Source organism: Symphalangus syndactylus, chromosome 7, assembly GCF_028878055.3.
Source record: "Symphalangus syndactylus isolate Jambi chromosome 7, NHGRI_mSymSyn1-v2.1_pri, whole genome shotgun sequence".
Lineage (NCBI taxonomy): Eukaryota > Metazoa > Chordata > Mammalia > Primates > Hylobatidae > Symphalangus > Symphalangus syndactylus.
Genome location: NC_072429.2, coordinates 96,095,444 through 96,110,828, shown reverse-complemented (window position 1 = coordinate 96,110,828; position 15,385 = coordinate 96,095,444). Strand labels below are relative to the sequence as shown.

The following is a 15,385-nucleotide window of genomic DNA, read 5'->3' as shown; positions in this document are numbered from 1 at the left end:
CATTAGCCTTTATGAGATGATAAGTTTTCTGTTTGCTCTAAGCTCTTTCCCTTGTGTTAGTTAAAAGCAATCATGAAGGGGAAAATGCCTGCTGGAGCTCCTGCACCAAGCTTGAAAACCTAGCCACAGGGAGGAAGAAGGAGCACTCTTGTTCACCTGGTTTTGTCCCATTTTCTTGCACCTATGATCCAACTCTGTGGGAAGGGAAGTCAGTTCTGGAGTGGAAGTGGCTGTGGCAGGGAGGTAAGCAGCAATAATACAGGTGCTCTGGAACCATTTCGGGACACAGAGAGCTGCCCAAGTGGTCACTAATCCACCCTCAAGCAGGGCAGGCAAAGGGATTCATCTTTACCAAACTGTGTACTTTTCTCCTGCTGCCTTAACAGGCTCCCCAGGTAAGAGGCTGGGATTTCACCTGCTAGATCTAAGAGCCATCATGTTCTTCTTCGTGTCACCGGAGACTGCCCTCTTTGTTATGCTCCCTTCTTGGAAGTTTTCCAGGATTAAAACTCCAGAAGAGGGACAAGGTGGGGAACAGGTCCCCCTTTTCTCTTCCTCACAGGGAAACTTAATTAGCAGTCCTCATTGACGGCTCAGGTCCTCCTTGCCACAAATCCGCTCCTCAAAGGGATCTTAAGGCTTTGGGCAGGGTGTGAATTCATATTTCCTCAATGACTTTGCAGCCAAAGACCACTGGGCATACACCTGTGTTTGAACAAGTTGAGTTTATTGCTGGTTGCAATGAGGGAGACCACACCATAGGGAACTGTGGGGAGCCTCAGCAGAAGGATGTTTCAAAAGACCTATTAGAAGGTTTCGGCTTGTGTTTGGTGATGTGGGGGAGGGTTAAAAAAATTGGGATTACAGGCTGGGTGCGGTGGCTCACGCCTGTAATCCCAGCACTTTGGGAGGCCGAGGCAGGTGGATCACAAGGTCAGGAGATGGAGACCATCCTGGCTAACATGGTGAAACCTCGTCTCTACTAAAAATACAAAAAAATAGCCAGGCGTGGTGGTGGGCACCTGTAGTCCCAGATACTTGGGAGGCTGAGGCAGGAGAATGGCATGAACCTGGGAGGTGGAGCTTGCAGTGAGCTGAGATGGTGCTACTGCACTCCAGCCTGGGCAACAGACCGAGACTCTGTCTCAAAAAAAAAAAAAATTGGGATTGCAGATGTCCATCAATGCTGGGTTGAATAAAGAAAATGTGATACACATATACCACGGAATACTACACAGCTGTAAAAAGTAATGAAATCATATCCTTTGCAGCAACATGGGTGGAGCTGGAGGCCATTATCCTAAGCAAATTAACACAGGAACAGAAAACCAAATACCACATGTTCTCACTTATAAGTAGGAGCTAATCATTGTCCATGACATATGGACATAAAGATGGTAACAGTAAACACTGGGGATTTCAAGTAGGAAGGGAGGGAATGGTTGAAAACTACCTATCAGGTACTGTGTTCCTACTTGGCGATGGGATCATTAGAAGCTCAAACCTCTGCATCACACAACATACCCAAATAATAAACCTGCACATGTATCCCCTGAATCTAAAATAAAATTTTTTAAAAAAGGAAAATCAGGATTAGATGTGTTTAAGACCTGGATGCTTTCAGGAAGCAGGGGGATTTTATTGTTGGGTATCTAAAACAGGCCTCTATAAGGTAGGAGTAAGGAATCAGGCCAGAGCTCTGAATGGTAAAGAAGCAGCTGTCTGGCCGGCTGCAGTGGCTCATGCCTGTAATCCCAGCACTTTGGGAGGCCGAGGCGGGTGGATCACCTGGGGTCAGGAGTTCGAGTCCAACCTGACCAACATGGAGAAACCCCACCTTTACTAAAAATACAAAATTAGCCGGGCGTGGTGGCACACACCTGTAATCACAGCTACTTGGGAGGCTGAGGCAGGAGAATTGCTTGAACTCGGGAGGTGGAGGTTGTGGTGAGCCGAGATCGCGCCATTGCACTCTAGACTAGGCAACAAGAGTGAAACTCCATCTCAAAAAAAAAAGGAAAGGAAAAAGCAGCAGCTGTCACTCATTAGCACAACGGGGATGTCTGGTCATTTTTGTGCATTGAACAATGTTTATATTTTTGTCCATGCTCAGGCATGTTTATGGAGTGTTCTTGTTTTTGCTTTGATTCATTACAGTTGTGGAGTGGACTGGTGTGATATTGGGGTTCTGTGAAATTGTCTGTGTTCAACAAGACTATGAGTGCCAACACCAGCTCCTAGCAGCACCAAGTCCTGGCTGACAGAACCAGGCCATTTCTGGGATGTTGGGACCTGTTTTTCTTGTTCTCAATTTGGTACACTCTTGTACAGCCATATTGATTGTTAAAATATAGAAATACTTCTGTACTGCGTAGTATTTAGCCATGGCCATGAGCCTTCTGAGGGCTTTCTCATCTCCTTGCCTGGTGCCGGCTTCCCCCAGACCTCCCCACAACCCACTAGTTAGTGGTAGAGCAGGCAGGAAACCTTCTAGACCTTGCTGCAGCTCAACCGCTAGTGTCTGTTCTGATGAGTCAGTGCTGTGTGGTACCTTGTGGTAACATTTTCAACATCACCTGGTTTTGAGTTTGTAGCTTCTCTCTACATTAAGATTGAGAAGGGACAAGAGAACAGAGAAAGAAGAGGGAAACAAAAGGCAAAAGAGTGAAGTGTAAATAAGTGAGGGTGAAGATAGGAAAGGGTGAAAGACATCTAGAACATGAAGAAGGCTGGACATGGTGGCTCATGTCTGTAATCCCAGCACTTTGGGAAGCTGAGGCGGGTGGATCACCTGAGGTCAGGAGTTCGAGACCAGCCTGGCCAATGTGGTGAAACCCCTTCTCTACTAAAAATACAAAGCTGGGCATGGTGGCACACACCTGTCATCCCAGCTACTCAGGAGGCTGAGGCAGGAGATTTGCTTGAACCTAGGAGGCAGAGGTTGCAGTGAGCCGAGATTGTGCCACTGCACTACCGCCTGGGTGACAGAGTGAGAGTCCATCTCAAAAAAAAAAAAAAAAAGAAAGAAAATGAAGCAGAAATGAGGCCTGAAAAGTGAACTAACAAAGGGTTAAAAAAAAAACCTGAAAAGAAAGAGGTAAGAAGAAAGGGAGGAAAAGAAGAAGGGGATTGAGAACCAGAGGAAGGAGAGGAAAATTCAGGCCAAGGCACTCCCTTATGTTACACTGTGGTTCAGTTATACTGAATATGTCTCAAAATGAATTTGCTACCAGCTGGAGCTTAGAAAACAATCATTTCGTTCAACAGAAGTTTGGGTTGGAGTTGGATCAAATTTGACAGAGTTTAACCTGTAAAGAAAAGAAGGAAATGGAACTCTGCAGTCTGACGGCCACTTGTGGCCAAACATTCTGGAAGCTGTTAGAATCCGCAGCTTGGCGCCTTCACCGCTTTTCTTTCTGTTTGCATCCCATGATGCTCTTTTCAATCACAACTTGCATGATTCCTGTGCAGGTATGAAAAGTCTCACTGTCTTTGAGTTAGGATGAAAAACAGTGAGTGTTTCCCTGCCAAGTCTCCGAGAGAAGGCAGCGCGAACAGATGGTGGAGGAAGCTGCACAGAGAACCTTGGTTCACCCCACCGTGATGTGAGCAGGGAATCACACACGAAGGCTCTTTCTCTTCCTCCTATGAATAACTTTTACAAATAACCAGCGGGAACCGGGGAGTCGGGGGGTGGGGGCATGCATGAGGTTCCTTTCCTCTGAAGCCTTGGTTCTTCAAATTGGCAGCATAACCACTGTTCCTGTGCACACACAGGGATATTTGAAGGCATTAGTGAAAAGGATGCAGAAGGTAAACATGAAGCAGTGGACACAATGGGTTGGCAGATGTGAGCTGGGTCCTGGAAGCTCACATGGACCTGGAAGTTTACCCCATCCTGAGTTCTCATCATGGCTCTGTGTGTTCTGCTTCTCTGGGAATCTCGGGCAGTTGGAGTCTTTCTGGACACTTCTCAGTGCCTGGCTGTGTGGGGTAGAAGCAAGTATTTGTGATACTTGGGCCAGGGTAAAGTAGGTAATATACTCATGGTGTGAATTTTTCATTAAATTTTTCTTTAGAGATTGTTTTTCCTGAGAGAGAAATTCGTGTGCTATTACACATACGACTTTAAAAAGCCCCCACCAGGCCGGGCGTGGTGGCTCACGCCTGTAATTCCAGCACTTTGGGAGGCCGAGGCGGGCAGATCACGAGGTCAGGAGTTTGAGAATGGCCTGGCCAATATGGTGAAACCTCATCTGTACTAAAAATACAAAAATTAGCCAGGTGTGGTGGCGGGCGCCTATAGTCCCAGCTACTCTGGAGACTGAGGCAGGAGAATCGCTTGAACCTGGGAGGTGGAGGTTGCAATGAGCTGAGATTGTGCCACTGTACTCCAGCCTGGGTGACAGAGCGAGACTCAAAAAAAAAAAAAAAAAAAGCCCCCACCAGCTCTGGGTCTTTTGTGTGTGTGTGTTGTGTTTTGTGTTGAGAAAATCACTGTTGACGTTGTCCTTCCAGCGGTTGCGGGGGTCGGGGTTGGGGGAGGTCCTTTATCTAGGCACTGGATGTGTAGTGTGTCTAAATTTCTTTTTCTCCGCTTTACATTTTTGGCTGGGTGAATATTCCTGGAGAGATGGATTTCCTTCCTGGTCATGTAGGAATCAGACATTTTCACAGAAGAGAGTTGCTTTGAGACCCCAAATACCTTATGTCTACTTCCATGGAGACACCTCATGTGTATTGGAGATAACAGTGTGTATTCTATAAAGTGGCAACATTTTATCCAGCAATCCCAAACCTGATCATATTTTTTCATTCCTAATCCCTTAAACGGGCCCCAGAACCTCAGGAGAAAGCCCAGATCCCTGTAGGATTTGCTTCCTCCGCACTTCTCTTGCCTCATGTCTCCCCACTCCCCCTACAAGTTGCCTCCATCCTCTCTCATGAAAATCCTGGACATCGCTCAGAATCAGCCCTTCGGGGTCTTGCTTTTCTGCTAATGCATGGGCTGTTTCTCTGTTCCATAAGAAAGCACTCATGGAACATGGGCGTTCAAGCTGGGGAAAAGGGAGCCAGGCTGGTGGAATGAAGGGAAAGCAAAAAGAGAAAGGAGGTGAGCAACAAGTCCGCCTTTCTGCATGATCCAGGACACACAGACCTCCTGTGAAAGTAACTCACAATTTTGCTGCGCCCAACCCTCACCAGACACCTGCAAGGCAGCTCCCTGCAGCCCAACCTTGGTATTACCAGTGCTGCACAAAGCCTCCTTCAACAGACAGCGTACACACCATCGCATACACTCTCCAGCCAGCCTTTGTTTCTTCACAGTCAGCTTCTGCTGACTTGCCCGTTGTCTCTCTGGCCACGTATTTTCCTACTTTCTCAAATAAATCTGCCTTCCTTTACCTACAACTGTCTTGGTAAATTCTCTCACCCCCACACCACTGACCATCATTCCCCCATGAAAGAACACACTTTTTAATCGAGCAGAAAGGACATGTGGCAAGGAGAAGCGATGTGCTCAGGGTGTTTTGGGGTTTATTATGAGGTTGCTCATGAAATCATGAGAAACAGAAAATTGTCTTAGTCAGTGACACTGCCCGAACTCACAAAAAACGGAATGATAGGAATGATCTTCGGGAATGAGGCCACAGTTCAGTGTATACCATGGCTTATCTCGGTCTGGGATCCCTCGGCCAGTGTTCTGTCTCACAGAGTCTTAGCGGCTTCTGTCCGTGTCGCTGTTCTGACACGACTAACTCACTCTGTTCTCTACCTCTAGGCTCAGCTTGTCACGCCTTCTGCTTACTGCTTTCTTCCAAGTGAATTTTTCCACGTCTGTTGCCCCTGTGTCTGTTTTCCTTTCTGTGTCTCACATTTGAAATTCCCTGAGAGAGGTAACTCTGTCTAGGCAGTCAGCGTGCAGGATAGAATGGCACCAGTGAGCTGGGCTTTGTTCTGGGCCACCTGCTGTAGGGCACTGGCCAACCATAGGGTAGCTGCCCTTAGATCAGATGCTAATCCCTGGTCCAATCACCTGTGACCAAGGTAGCAGAGTTACCTGGTACGAAATGTGTCCACCTGGGATAAGAAGCCTCAGAGAGGGGCTGCTGGTGGGTTGGTATAGTCAAGCTCTTCAGAAGTAATAATATAAGATAGCAAATAAATGTGGCATTAGTAAAATATGCAATTAGTGCTCTAGATGAGGCCAGAAGAGGCTGAGATCACGATGGTTTGAGGTGGGCTTTCCTCTGCTTACAGTCTCAGGGACAACCTTCTCTGAAAGGCACAAGGTTTTTTGTGAGATCAGGCTTCTGCTTGCCTTGCCAGCTTCACTTCCAGCCCCACAAATGCTATGTTCCAGCCACTGGGGCTCCTGGCAACCTCTGGATGATATCTCTGGATGATAGCGACATGTGCATGCAGGGGCACTAGGAAGAACTCCAATTATTCTTTAATTTTGAGATGAAACTTTTTTTTTTCCCTGAAATCTTATCCTACTCCAGACACTTAATATCTGTTCTGTTCCCTGCAGCCCTCTGTACCTGCCTTTATTACAGCACCTAGAGCACTGGGCTATGATTATCGGTTGACATGTCCACTTTGCTCACTAGATGGCTAGGAAAGGGACTGATTGTGATTATTATCATTTTTTTTTCAGGCAGGGCCTCACTCTGTCACCCAGGCTGGAATGCAGTGACATGATCTCGGCTCACTGCAACCTCTGCCTCCCAGGCTCAAGTGATTCTCCTACCTCAGCCTCCTAAGTAGCTGGGATTACAGGTGCATGCCACTACCGCCCGGCCAATTTTTGTATTTTTAGTAGAGATGAGATTTCGTCATCTTGGCCAGGTGAGCCACTGCGCTTGGCTGGGACTGATTATGATTTACTCATCTCTGGATCCCAGCAATGAGGCCAGTGCTTGGTACCTACCACTACTGCTAGGACTAGCTCATGGTTTTGGAGCTATTAGTCTGCTCCTTGCACAATTCCAAAAGTGTTATATGTATTAACTAATTTAATCCTTCCAAGAACCTTGTAAATAGGAGCCGTAAATATCATCATTTTATGTTTTGGGAAGTTGAAGCACGGACAGGTTGAGAAACTTGCCCGAGGTCGCGTGGTTAATAAGTGGTGGAATCAGGATTCAAATCAGACAAATTGTTCCAGAGTCTGTGCCTTGCCCACTGAGCAATACTGCCTCATGGCAATAAATATTGTAGAAGAGTTAGTAGGCATTCAGTTAGTATCGAGGAAATAAAGAAGCCACTACTGGGACTTTGAGGGTGAAGGAAAAGGCAGTGGAAAACATTCTAGGGGAGGGAAAGAGGCATGTGAGAACATCCACAGGACAGTGTGTGAGCCTTGGAGGGCAGAGCTGAACTTGTCAGTCGGACCACATCAAAGGGTAAGACAAGGGGCTGGGCTTTTGAGGAAGGTAGTGACATGATTAAAAGGAAATTTAAAGATCAATCTGGCTTCAGGGTACAAGGTAGTTTAAAATGGGAAGGGAATGAACACAACTAGGAGGCCATGGACATAGTCTCCTGAGGCAAAAGAGTGATGGGTTATTAGCGTGGACCTGGGCTCAGAGGAATGAGGGGTCTGAGTCTAGCTTCTGTCACTTGTCATTGTGTAGCCTCTCTCAGTCTCCAAGCTCTTGTTCCTTCATCTACAAAGCAGGAATTATTACTCACCTCTTAGGTTGTGGTAAGGATTAAAGGCATGTTTGCCAAGGGCTTAGCATAGAACCCTGACCTTATTCTCCTTTTGTCTTGGATCAAGATGATAAGGGCTTGTGCTTGTGTAGTAGCACTGGCAAGAAAATGGATGGGAAAATGAGACTCAGTAGAACTTGCTGATTGATGACTGCTGAAAAGTTGAGGCAAGGAAGGGTCAGTGAGTGAATGGTCAGTGCAGGGGGTGAACTCAGAGGGCCTGAGTTCTGGGTCTGGTTTTGTCACTGCTTTGGCCACATCACTCATCTACATTGCTGGATCTCAGTTCCTCCTCTAGAATGTAAAAATGGTAGACTGACAGTTGCTCATTTTTTTTCCCACTTGGAATGCTATGACGACATGGCTCGGGGGTTGGAGTCTGGACAACTGGGAGAATATAAAAGATGCCAAAAGAGGAAGCTCTGCCTTCCTCTTTAAAGAGGTCCCCAACCCCCTTTTATTAATCCCGTCCTTTGTCTTCTCTTTGATTTGGAAATATCATTGCTTTGTTCTGGGAAAATGACTCTGAAATCTCAGCCACTGATAGAAGGCTTGGTTACTGCAGCAGAAGGTGAATCAGAGATAAGTTTTTTTTTTTTTTTTTTTTTCTGGAGTCCTCTGGTCCCCCGATCCTGACTTGAGCTTCCTCATTTCTCTGAGGGGCAGAAGAAGCTGACTTCTCTAGTAATTTACCCTTTTCCTCCCTGCAGGCAGGACCCATGATCTTCTTGGTCAGCTTCACAGCTGGTTTGTGGCAATGCTTTTTGGATGTCTTTCCCCTTGGACGTTCAAGCTCAGCGTCCTCAAAGAGAAAGAAAGTGGGGCCTGTACCCAGCAAGGTACACATGCAGTCCCCTGCTAATCAATGTTTTCATATTGTGAGCACTTCTCTGCCTGGATTACATTCACTGTGGGCGAAATTAAATATCTGAGCAGTTGCTGAAGCCTTTAGTGAGCTTGTTTCCATGGCAGCCTTCAGAGGCCTTCTCCAAAAAAAGGAGTAGTTTATTTTCAATTAACAAAGGGCAAAGAGGTCTTTGCTGCAGTTTTGCTTATGGGAATTTCAGATAAAATTTCCCAGCCCTACAGGTGCCATACAATCTCTCACCCACTTATCTTTATGGAGCTGTGAGGAGGATTGTTGATTTCTGTAACACTGCAGCACCCTAGACACAGCATGCTGGTGATATAGACCAACAAAAGAATGTTAGTTCTTAATAAAAAAGGGAAACATTATGAAATTGAGCTACTGGGCATTAATAAAGTACCTACTGATAATTCCACCTGCTAGAGATGGCAAACTTTCATTCTTTCAGAGTTCTGGGTTGGGTATCAAGGCTGAATGTCTACTTCGTAGAAGAGTGAATTGTAACATTCTTTGAGCTGCTGACCAAAGGCATAAGTCCAATCAACCACCACGTTAAACATTCCAGGAATCACAGCCTCTCTGAGGAAGAAAAAGTAATTATTACCCAGGTATGCTCCGTAAAATAGCAGCTCACCACGTGGAAATTTACCAAAATGCAACTGACAGAATAGGAAATAATTTTGCCCTAGAGCCTCAGAAAGTGAGGCTTATGATCTGAGGGGATCTGGTTATGGGTTTTCATCCAAAAATTAGCCTGGGAAGTTCCTCTTGTTTTTTCAGTTCTTCAGTGTTTTTGAGTTGCCCCTTTCCTGTTTTTGGTAGAGATGGGGTCTTGCTATGTTGTCCAGGCTGGTCTTGAACTCCTGGCCTCAAACAATCCTCCCTTCCTTGGCCACCCAAAGTGCTGGGATTACAGGTGTAAGGCACCACACCTGGCCTTAAGTTGTTATTTCTACAACATTTCATTTTTCTTTGATTTCAGCTGGAAGATTGATCTGAGTAACCTAGCTGTTTTTTTCCAGACACTGGAAGTCTCGAGTGGTCTTTCAAAATGCAAGTCTGTGCAGGTTTCTTATTATCCACTGCTGTCATTCTCAAAAGGGCTTGCTTGTTAAACTTTATTTATTTCCGGTTGGACTCTAGGCATCACTTTGAGAAACTTCTAGAACAAAGTTCAAGCTGCTCAGCATGGAAAACAAGGCCTCTTGCTACTCCCCAGACCTATTTTCGTCTACTCCCTACTTCTCATCCCCACACTGTGTTCCAAAAATATGAATAAACTTAAAGGTACAGTAGTCCCCCTTATCCACAGGTTCACTCTCCTCAACAGTAGTCCAGAAATATTAAATGGAAAATTCCAGAAATAAGCAATTCGTAAGTTTTAAATTGCACACCGTTCTGAATAGCATGATGAAACCTCTCACTGTCCTTCCTGAGACGTGAATCCTCCCTTTGTCCAGCGTACCCATGACTGCCTCAGAGAGGCTGTGATTCCTGGAATGTTTAACGTGGTGGTTGATTGGACTTATGACTACTCTTACTTCAGATACCAACACGCTCCCTGACTGTTAGTCACTTAGCAGCCAGCTTGGTTATCAGATTGACTGTGACGGTACCACAGTGTTTGTGTTCAAGTGACCCTTAGTTTACTTAATAATGGCCCCAAAGCACGAGAGTAGTGATGTTGCAATATTGTTATAATTGTTCTATTTTATTATTAGTTGTTGCTGTTAATCTGTTATTGTGCTTAAGTTATAAATTAAACTTTATCATAGGAATGTATGTATGTATGTATAGGAAGAAACACAGTATATACAGGGGTTGGTCCTATCTGTGGTTTCAGGCATCCATTGGGAGTGTTGGGATATGTCCTCCAAGGATAAGGACGGATGACTGTACCTGAATACAGTGCACATTTTCACACCACTGTGCCTTTGTACCTGCAATCCCTGCTGAATACAATACCCCTTCTCTTTGCCCATGAGGCAAATGCTTATTCATCTTTCAAAAGCCAGCTCAGAGGCCACCTCCTTTGGGAAGTCCCCTGGAGTGCCCTCTCCCCACACCTTATAGTTGATCCTCCCTTTGATTGTGGCACTCTTCACACACAATTCTGTGAATATTTACCATACTGTTGTAATTTCCTTTTGTACAAGATTTCAAACTATTTGAGGGCAGGGATTAGAATTATCTCATCTATGTTTTATCCAACCCTGAATTCAGTACCTAGCACATTGTTGATGCTCAATAGAGTTTTGCTAGGTGATTAAGTGAATGAAGCACATAATTAGGTAATCCAGATACTCAGCCCCAGCAGACAGAACACTGCCATGACTTCTGACACTACCCAGAGTTAAGCCAAACTACAGATTAAAGGCTCAGCCCTCCATAAGACTACCCTCACTTCAGATACTGGCTGTAAATCTGGAGGTCTCTAGCCTACATTTACATCTGACAAACTGGCTACAAATTTGGAAGCTTATACCCCTCAGTTTTGGTAATTTGCTAGAAGGACTCATAGAACTCAGGAAATTCCACAGTTGTGACTATGGGTTTTATTATAGCAAAAAGGATACAATTTAGAACCAGCCCAGAGAAGATAGACATAGGTGAGGTCTGAGAAGAGCTTCTGTGTCCTCTCCCTGTGGAGTCAGGAAGTATTTTTCTTTCAGTACATTGTTGTGTGACAGAGTATCACCACCAGGGAACTCACCTGAGCTTGGTGTTCTGAGTTTTTACTAAGGTTTCATTATGTAGACAGGATTGATTGAATCATTGGCTATATGATTGAACTCAATCTTCAGCCCTCCTTTTCTTCCTAAAGGCTGGGCTGATATCCTGTGGCTCAAAGCACCAAACCTCTGATCACATCGTTGTTCTTTCTGGTATGGCTAGTCCTGATCCTGAGTTATCTTGCTATTACAAACTAGGGGGTCCACCATGAGTCACCTCATTAGCTTAAACAACTATCAGGGGACCCACCATGAATAACAAAGACACTGTTATCATTTGGGAAATTTTAAGGATTTAGACACTGCCTTCCAGGACCTGGAGACAGAGGCCAAGTTCTTTATTACACGGGAAATGCTTTCAGCAATGATTTGGATAGAGTTGGTGCCCAGGGATATAATCTGGTGGGTAGACCCCACAGCAGGGAGTCCAAATGGACACCTGACACTAGAGAGACAGGTGAGTTGCACGTAATAGCTGACATTTAGAAATAGCTGCCCTTAGATTATAGGCAGAAATCATTCACTGTTGGACACATCGTAGGTGCTTAATATTAAAGAGTTTGTTAAATTAGTGAAATGAGTGTGAGTTGGATGTCGATGGATGTGTAAACTTGGACAGATGAAAAATAGGCAAGGAGGATAGGAGGACATTCCCAGAACCAACTTGTCAAAGGCCAGAGCAAGGATGCAGGTGGCAAGTTCAGGAGCATGACTGCGGGTTCCTGCAGGACTAGAAGGGGAAGTAGGATGACGAGGAGCAGAACTCACAGATCCTTGAATACTGGTATTAGTACATCGGTTTGGTCACTTTAATAGAAACCAAGGTAGAAGATTTAGTTCTAAGTCCTGTAAATGTCCAAGCTGGTAGGTGACCCAGGGAGGTGATCGGTTCTGCTTCACAGAGGTATCCAGGGTCCCACGTACCTTCATTTTATTGTGCTTCTGTCCCCTGAGATATCTTCTGCATGGCTGAATCTGGTTCATCCCTACCCCATCTTTCTTCTAGTGCATGGAAAGGAAGAAAGAGGACATAGGCCGAGCATGGTAGCTCGTACCTGTAATCCCAGCACTTTGGGAGGCCGAGGAGGGAGGATTGCTTGAGGTCAGGAGTTTGAAACCAGTCTGGGAAACATAATGAGACCCTGTCTCTACAAATATTATGTATAAAAAGTTAGCTGGGTGTGATGGCTTGTGCCTGTAGTCCCAGCCACTCGGGAGGCTGAGACTGTAGTCCCTTCACCTTGGGAGGTGGGAGGAGCTCTTGAGTCCAGGAATTTGAGGCTGCAGTGAACTATGATCATGCTACTGCACTCCAGCCTGGGCGACAGAGCAAGACCCAGTTCCTGTTTCAAAAAAAAAAAAAAGACGTAGAGGGCAAGCAATTTTCTTTTAAGATGATCTAGACATTGCCCATGGTATTTTTCCTCATGTCTCATTAGCTAGAAAGTAGTCATATGGAAACATAGAAAATGTAGACTGTAGCTGAAAAACCTTGTGCCCAGTTAAAACGTAGGTGTGTGGGGGGGAGGGCAAGGGTTGTATTAAAAAAAAGTAAGGAGAGAGTGGATATTGGGGAAAAGTTAGCAGACTATGTCATTCCAGCCTAAAGTGTTTAGACTTCAAATCACAGGATACTGAGACCTGGAGAGAGTTTTGAGAAGAAATGATCATGCTCAGTTCTAAATGCCTTCTAGAGCCACCTTACAATTTCAATTGTAATATGATAATGTAAATAAGACACTCATATTATGAAAGCAAGCAATGTATATGGTTGTGTGTGTGGTTGACAAAGTCAGAGACATAAGGGAAGTATTCTCTAAAGAACTGACCATTTATGTTCTTTCTCTTTTCTTTTTTTTGAGACAGGGTCTCACTCTGTCACTCAGGCTGGAGTGCAGTGGTGCGATCATGGTTCATGCAGCCTCAGTCTCCTGGGCTCAAGTGATCCTCCACCTCAGCCTCCCGAGTAGCTGGGACCACAGGTGTGTGCTACCATGCCCAGCTAATTTTAATTTTTTTTGTGTGTGGAAACAGGGTCTTGCCATGTTGCCAAGGCTAGTCTTGAACTCATGGGCTCAAGCAATCCTCCTGCCTCGGTCTCCCAAAGTGCTGAGATTACAGGCATGGGCCACTGCACCCAGCCAACAGTACACTTTAGATCTAAACTCTGATAATATTAAATGAGCAAGAGGAGAGGGAATCGTGTTTCATGCAAAAGGACCTGTATGTACAAGTGCCCTGAGGCAGGATAGAACATGGTGACTAAGAATAAGTAAGTCTAGTATAAGTGAAATGGAGCGAGCACTAAGTAATATGGTACAAAATGATTATTGAAGTCCAGGCACGGTGGCTCACACCTTGAATCCCAGCACTTTGGGAGACCGAGGCGAACAGATCACTTGAGGTAAGGAGTTCGAGACCAGCCTGGCCAACATGGCAAAACCCCATCTCTACCAAAAATACTAAAATTATCTGGGCATGGTGGTGTGTACCTGTAGTCCCAGCCACTTGGGAGGCTGAGTCAGGAGAATCACTTGAACCTGGGAGGTGGAGGTTGCAGTGAGCTAAGATTGTGCCGCTGCACTCCAGCCTGGGTGACAGAGTGAGACTCTATCTCAAAAAATAAAACAAAACAAAATAAAATAAAATAAAACAAAATGATTATTGAAAGCCAATAAAGGGTCTTTTAAGGATGTCAGTCTTAGACCTAAGGATAGTGGGAATCCTTTGAAGTATTTTAAGCAGGTAAGTATTTCAAATATATTCATCTTGTTGAGTGTAGAGAAACATTGGAAGGGAGCAAAGGTAGATGAGGTGTCAGCAGGCATTGTAATCTACATTAATTGAGTGATGGGTACTCTGACAGTCCTGACTTGACCACTAAGCAGTCTATACATGTAACAAAATTGCACGTGTACCATATACATTTGTATCAAAAATTGAAAATTTATTCTTATGAATAGACCTGTAGTACAAAATTATACCAAATTGTTACTATTATTGTATTTTAAAAACATATCAATTAAAAATTGTAGAAGTTTATGTCCTTTCTTATGAGTACTACATAAATAATGGCCTTGATTTTGGGATTTTGGCTTGCAAAGCCTAAAATATTTATGGTCTGGCTCCACTCTTGATGGTTCCTTCTGTGTAGAGGATCCTTTCTAGAGGAACACTCTGCTCTCCCTCTGCTCCCGTGTCATGTGTCACTCTTCTGTAGACGAGGAATGTTTGACCTGATTGATGAGTCTGGGAGAAGGAGCTTAGCTTTACCTGCCTTTAGTAGAGATGAGATTTCTTTTGTCCTCTGTTATGAGGAAAGCCGGACAGGGTTGGTCTCCAAGGAGGAGCCTGTCATTTTCCAACTGCACCTGTCATTGGTGAGTAATGAGAACTAAGCCATGGCCTCTGATAGAGCTTTTCATCTGTATTGAGGGTGCTATCTCCACCTTCAGCCTCCAGGTTCCCGTGTCTACCTCTGAACTGTTTCAGAACTCCAGTGGGGAATAGGGATGCTGTTTATTAGCCCCTCCAAAACCAACAAGGTGCACAGAGGCTGCTCCTGGAGGGGCATCTGAGCAGCTTTGCTCACCTCTCCTGCCACTGAGATGCAGAGAATCTGACGTAAGAGGGGAGGATGCGATTGGCTCATCAGCAAACACTTGAAAACTAATTGAGTCCGTAAACCAAGGCTCTCCCAGAAAAATCAAATTGATACAAGAGAGCAGGAAGGAAGGGAAAAGCAGGAGAGAAGAGGGACTTAGAAAGAGGGGAGCTGGCCAGGCTCAGTGGCTCATGCCTGTAATCCCAGCACTTTGGGAGGCCGAGGCGAGCGGATCATGTGGTCTGGAGATGGAGACCATCCTGGCTAACACCGTGAAACTCCGTCTCGACTAAAAATACAAAAAATTAGCCGGGCATGGTGGCACGCGCCTGTAGTCCCAGCTACTTGGGAGGCTGAGGCAGGAAAATTGCTTGTACCTGGGAGACGGAGGTTGCAGTGAGCCGAGATCGTGCCACTGCACTCCAGTCTGGGCAACAGGACAAGACTCCGTCTCAAAACAAA

The 15,385-nt window shown here is 45.2% G+C and overlaps 1 long non-coding RNA gene across 1 annotated transcript in view; it reads left to right on the top strand.

Annotated features, from left to right (window-relative positions):
• Positions 1-3,649: 3,649 nt before the first annotated feature.
• LOC134737128 (uncharacterized) overlaps positions 3,650-15,385 on the top strand; it is a 547,208-nt gene continuing 535,472 nt past the window's right edge. The window contains exon 1 of the long non-coding RNA XR_010121721.1: positions 3,650-4,026. This is a non-coding gene — a long non-coding RNA (uncharacterized lncRNA). The remainder of the gene's footprint in view (positions 4,027-15,385) is intronic.